The following is a 6883-nucleotide window of genomic DNA, read 5'->3' on the forward strand; positions in this document are numbered from 1 at the left end:
TATAGGTTTTATATCAAAATTCATACAGCTCAAACAGTGTTTTAAAATCCCGTATTTCAAACAAAATCATTGGCCCTATTTTGTCAAAAACGGCCTATACCACATTGTTATTCTGAACATCTAGACTTTTACAAATTTACTTTGTTTGCGAAAAATGACTTTTCCGTACCCTTTCGGGAGTCAAAAACCCCACAAAAATCACATTTTTAATTTTATATGATCATGAAATTATCAAACATCATTTTTCTTTGCATTTTTGTATTATTCACAATTTTTGGGAATTTTTGGCATATATTTTATATTTATTGGATATTTAAAAATTCATAATTATTACCCAAAAATTATAAAAATTGGGGCCAAATTATTTTATTAGATGTGTAATTGGACCCTTAATTTTATTTAGGGGTATTATTTTTGTAAATATAAATAGCTGATTTCTTGTTAATTAATTAGTTAATTATTATAAAAAAAATCAGAAAATCAAGAACAATTAATGTTGGTGAAAAACAACTCAAGAATTCAACCTCAGATTTGACTGTGATTCTGTTATCCAAATTGATCATGTGAGTAACCAAAATGATCCTCTTGATCTCTACTTTCTACTCATATCATCAATTTCGTGTTTTGTTGATTCGATTTTCAATTCGTATTTTAGGGTTCATGAACTTAAATTAGGCATTTTGATTCTTGGGGTTATTGGTTGTAACTGATGCTTGTAATAGTTTCTTGTGCTAGTTTACAGTTAATTCATGCTATTTACTTTATCAAACGATTGTTCTAGGTGTTAGTTCTTATTCTAGGGTTTATGCATATTTTAATTAGTTCGTTTTTGATTTTGTATGAATCTGAGATTGTTTTGGTTATAGGGGTCAGATTGTAGAAGTAATAAGCTTTATTTTAAGCTATTATGTGTAATTTTTCGTGTACGAAATTGATACTTCGAGTTTTGGCAGGAAAATATTATGGTTTGATCGGAGAAATTGTTCCCGGAGTTATTAGACGATGATGTTGGTGTGGTTGTATTCCTGGAGTGATTTGGAGTGAAAACCCGCAAAGAATCAATTCAAACGATTTGTGTTTGAGCCAAATAGACATTGCCGGAGTTTGCAACGAAGCTCGCCGGCCGTTGCTCTGTTCCTGGCTGGAGAAGACGACTCATGCGGTGGGTATGGAAGAGGACAGCGGGGTCGTGTTGCTGGAAGGCTGGGGAATGAAAACCCTCAGTCAATTTCATCGTATCATTACTGTGTTGGCCGGAATAGCTCGCCGGAAAACCCACCCGAACTCCGACCCGATTTTCTGATTTTAAGACCCGGTTTTGATCCTTCAAATCCCAATTCCAGTTTCTAAAAGTTGTTTCTGTAATTTTTAATTAATTGTTTTATTTCTATAAATTGGAATTAGTTTTTGAAAATTCTAATAATCAATTAAAAATCATACTTAAAATCTGAAGAAAAAAAATATTATAATTAATTTCTAAATTATTTTATTAATTTAGAAATTTGAAATTAATTATCTATTTGATTATTTAATTAATTATCTAATTACTTATTTAATTATCTATTATTCTATAATTACGTAATTAATTAATAAATAAGATTAAATAGATCGAATAATTTGAATAATAATTCGATAATTAATCGAATAATACGAGTAACTCGTAATTATACGAGTAGTGTTCGAGAATTTGGGAATAGATGTTTGAGCTTTCGTTTATTTATGCGATCTGATTCTGTAATAATTATTCGTATCGAGTAATTAATTATAAGTAATCGATCTAATCGAGTAATTTGTAATCAATTGTAATTAATTCTAAAAATTAGCATATAATTAATTTAAAATACAAATATTCTTAAATAATTATTTAAAAATATAATTAATATTTAATTAAATACGATTAATTAAATATAATTGATTAATATTTAATTAAAACTTGTTTATTGTTACACAATTAAACCGTTAGTCCGATTTAGGTGAAACGAAGACCCTTAGACTCAGAAAAAAATGACCTGATTCCATTAAAAATAATTATAAATCATAATTTCTTTCGGAAGCGACTCAGATTTTGGTAATTAATAGTTTATAGGCCCTATTAGGGGTAGAATCGAGTCTAATAAATCCCAAAAAATTAGAAATCGGACCAAATAGTGTTAGTTAATGCGAGTATAATTCTAGTATTGATTCTAAAAATAATTATGAGTCTAAAATCAATTATGTGCCTTATGTGCTATGTGCTTTACGTGATTATGTGAACCTTATCTGTTATATAATTATATTTGAGTCAGATAGAATCGTGTGGGTAGACGATTAGGGCTTCGTGGTATCAATCTAAGATATGTGTATGAAGTAAGTCTTCTAAACGAATATCTTTCCATGATAGATTCAGTACCAACAAGGCGAATCAAGCAAGAGAGAGAAGACAGTGTATCACACGAGGTGAAGTGCGCGCCAGGCAAGTTTTCCCCCTATTCTAAGTTCAGAATAGTGAATTACATCCAACTTTCCATATCAATTACACCTTGGTAATTCTTGTTCACATACACTGATACACAATTATTAATCCTTGTTTCTATTTCATTTCCATTCTTGATTTCTCCCAATTTATTGAATCCTCTATTCATATTCCAATATTGATATCCTTACTTACATATACTCTGATATATCCTGATTTTGGGATACGTTGAAAGCATACCGATTGTTCTGGATGCTAAGCTATGGACTGGATGGTTATGATGCGGGCCGGGTATTAACCGGACCCTTGATTTTTAGGCCATAGTTGCCTGGGTACCCCTTATGTTGGTTGGGTCTATGCAGTTGGGTATAGATCCGCACTGTATCCTGAGTGATCAGTAGGTTATAGTGCATATGTTGGTTCTTGTTTCCAGTCTCGTTCATTTGGCACTCGCCAGTAATGGCAATTTATTATTCTTTACAGAAACTGATGGTTGTTCAAACCAGTAGTTTACCGGTTCATTTATTCTTCTCTCTTTACATTATATATATATTGTTGCAGGCTTGTTGAGCAATTTTGGTTCACCCCCTTTTATTGTTATTCACTTTGTTTTCAGTTAAGGTTGAGAATAAAATCCATTAGAACCCGAGTAGTGAAGAAGCGAGTCAAGCAGCGGGACCCTCTAATACCAAGGATGTTTGTCCCTATCCCAGAAGAGAGCTTTGAGTTGCCAAAGCATGTGTAGCAGGATAAGTAATAGTTGTAGTTTGAATAAAAGATGTTTAGTTTAAAAATGTGAATAGAATAATGTTTTATAATAAAGAGAGTTCTTGAGACAGTTTGTTTAGAATGGGTTGTAATAAAGTTGGTTTGTCGTTCTTGTTTTCAATCCTTAACCTTGAGAAGATCCTGAGTAGAAGTAGTGCGAGGTAATTATTTTATTTATATTATATTTGTACAGGTCTAGTGAGTAGTTAGTGTTAATAATGCTCCAAATCTATACCCCGGATTTGGAGGGTGGTATACCTCCCAACAACCTCCAGGGGTAAATTAGTCATTTCAATGAGACCTTTTAATCTCTCATGAATATTATCACCATGTTCTCTTATTATAAATAGAAGAGATTTAAAGATTAACGGCCCATTTATCGTGATAATATATTTTCAAAAATTTGCAATGTTAAATATATGTCCTAAATTTTGCATAAAGTGATAGATTTGATCAAGTAAACATTTCTATATACTTACGTGTATGTAAAATATTTTTTGATACTAATTTATGATAGATTTTCTAATCTAATACCCCTTCGATTTTATACAATTCTTTTCATTGGGGGACGGGAGCTCAATACGCACTTTTAAGGCTGTTTTTAAATGTAGTTTTCTATTTTTTTATTTTTTTCTAAATAAAAATGTTATATTAAAATTTTAAAAATAAATTATTGAACTATATTTTATATTAGTCTTAAAGTGCGTGTTAAACATGAGAAAAAATTGTAAAAAATGAGTAGGACGGAGGAAGTAACTTTTAAATTATTCATGATCATATTTATTGTCTTCAGTTGTTTATTGTGATCTTCATATTTTGAAATATGTTCATCGAAAAAATTACCTTCATTAAGTTTATACATAATTTTGTGATGTAAAAGTGTTAACATGCATAATTTTAGTGTAAAAAAAATTTTGATCTTAATGATATCACTTTAGATGGTTTTACTCTATATGTTTTTTTGGAAAAAAATTGTGGTAAATTAGTTTTCTATCTTTTTTTCAATACAAATTTAAGATTGATTTTTTGAACTTACCTTCATATTTATTGTTTCGAAAATTTGAATTTTACAAACTAAATCTCTTTTCATTTTTCGATACATTAAATAAATATATTTAATAAAAAAAATTATTCAACTAACTTTTTTCTTAATATATATCATATTATTCCCTTTATTCTATAATACAAGTTTCTTTTGAAGAATATATTATACAAATTTCAGCAATACTCATTTTAAATGCATTAAATTTTATAAAAGTAATAAACTATTCTAGACTTGTACTCATATCTCATTAATTGTTATACAATTTTTTAAAAAATTAAATTAGGAAAAATGTTCACATATTTGCTTTGAGAGTTGAAAATGACCAGGTATTGTGTGAAAAAAATTCTCTCAAAAAATACTCTCTCCGTCTAAATTACATTACCACATATTAGGGTTAAATAATGCAATTAAGTTATCATACATCTACCATTTTTAAATTGTGTGATTTTTTAAAATAGATATCTAATTTGAAAAGGAGGGAGTAATAATATTTGAGGACGGAGAACGCAACACTATATTCATTATTGTCTTGATAATGCCTCTGTAATGATCAGTGATGTAACAATGCCTACAAGACTTGAAAGTTAAGAAAGGCAAGGAAGATCTTAGGAAGTCAATGTGAAAATTATATATGCCTGGATCCGTGTATCTTGACTTTGGAACCTATAAATTTTAATGATGGATATCTACTAATGTCTATGTTAAATCATCATCAGTATTCTTGGTAACTGGTTGTTCATTTTATGCCTAACCTGATGGTTTTGCAATTTAAATTATTTGTACTACTTTCTGTAGGAATATATTCTATATTTAATGATTTAATAACTACAAATTTATATTTATTTCGATCTTTCCTTTTGGAGATTGTAATTCCAACACACTTGCTTAAGGTAATTCCTATAAAAATATAATTTACAAATTTATAACAGAAGTTACAAATATTAAAACTCGATTTGAATATAGTAAATTTGACCAACTCTTATACGCCGCGTGTTTTTTACTTGACGCTTTGTTTATTTACACAAATATTTAGGTACTTTAATTACATAACAGATAATTTATTTAGGTACCCAAACTTGGAAAAATTCGCCTTGGCCCTCGTGCACTCCAGCAGGAAGTTAAGGCAATATTTTCAAGGCCGAGAAATCAGAGTGGTCACAGATCAGCAACTCAGGAAAATCATTCACAAGTCGGACGCGACGCGTCCGGAAGGCTAGTCAACTGGGCCATCGAGTTAAGCCAGTTCAACATCAAATTTATGCCACGGACGGCGATAAAGGCCCAGGCCCAGGCAAAGTTCGTTATGGAATGCACCTTCCCAGAGCAGCAACCACCTGCTTCCAGCGGGATTGCCCAGGAAGACGCGAACCCAGGAACAGACTCTTGGAAGCTCTATGTGGACAGGTCATCAACGGCCGAAAGATCCGGGGCTGGCCTCATTCTGATTAGCTCGGAAGGCTTCACCATTCAACAAGCAATAACCTTTACCTTCAAAGCAACAAACAATCAAGCTGAATATGAGGCACTCCTCTTTGGGCTCAGGTTAGCAAGATCTCTCGGGATTATGAAGATGATCATCTATAGTGAAAGGCATATGGCATAGCCTATTTGTATATTCGAGGATTTAACTCAACTCAAATAAGAATGTAATAAGTAAGTAGTGGATCTATCGTCAGAGAGATCTCATATAGTAACATCTGTCAAAGGGTTAAGAAACATTATTCATCTACAGACTTGAAGACTTAATTCACTGGAAGAAGCTCAAGAAATTGATCAAGCCTCAGTGATATAAATCAGGATTGTGGATTTAATCAAGTGACAGAGATCTCGTCAGGGTATCAATTAATTACAAGGATTTAGTCTGAAGAAAATCAAGAGTATCAAGGTCAAGACTTGAAGAAACGTCACGGAAGTTAGTCACTCATGAACCAGACAGTACACCGAGTGTCAACATTGAAGTGGTGGAATTGATTCATACTTGACAGTAATTTTCAGAAGATTTTCAGAAGAATGGTTGCTGCTCAAGATTAATATTAATTCTCTATTAATTAATTAAGTCATATAATTTAATTAAGAAAATAAATTATATTTGCAAAGATTAATTTATTGATTAATTGAATTAATTGATTAATTAATTCAGAATTAATTTTAAGGATTTTCAGAATTATTATTAGATTAAAATCTATTAATAATTCAGTAAGACAATTTTAATTTGAACTACTATGACAATCGGTATGACAATTGATAGTCATACCGAAAGTCTTGCTAGTTCATTCTGATTGTCTTACTAGCTATTGGGATTGTCTTGCTAGTTCAAAAGGATAGTCTCATCGAAAGTCCTACCAGTTCAAATGGATTGTCATACCAGTTCATTTGATTGTCTTGCCGAAAGTCTTGCTGAGTAAACTAGATGGTTTTGTTTACTTAAACAAACAGAAACACAGCAGAAGACATCATGCAATAATTCAACAAAAACACAAGTCAAGAACTCAGCAGAAAACAAAGGCTCAACATTTTATTTTTCATCTGCTTTATTCAAGATCAAAATTCTAGATTGAAAAGTTAAATCCAATCCACTAGAATTATTTATCTTGTTCTTGTGTATCAATCTAGCGGAT

This window comes from Apium graveolens, chromosome 9 (genome assembly GCF_009905375.1).
Source record: "Apium graveolens cultivar Ventura chromosome 9, ASM990537v1, whole genome shotgun sequence".
NCBI classification, from domain to species: Eukaryota; Viridiplantae; Streptophyta; class Magnoliopsida; order Apiales; family Apiaceae; genus Apium; species Apium graveolens.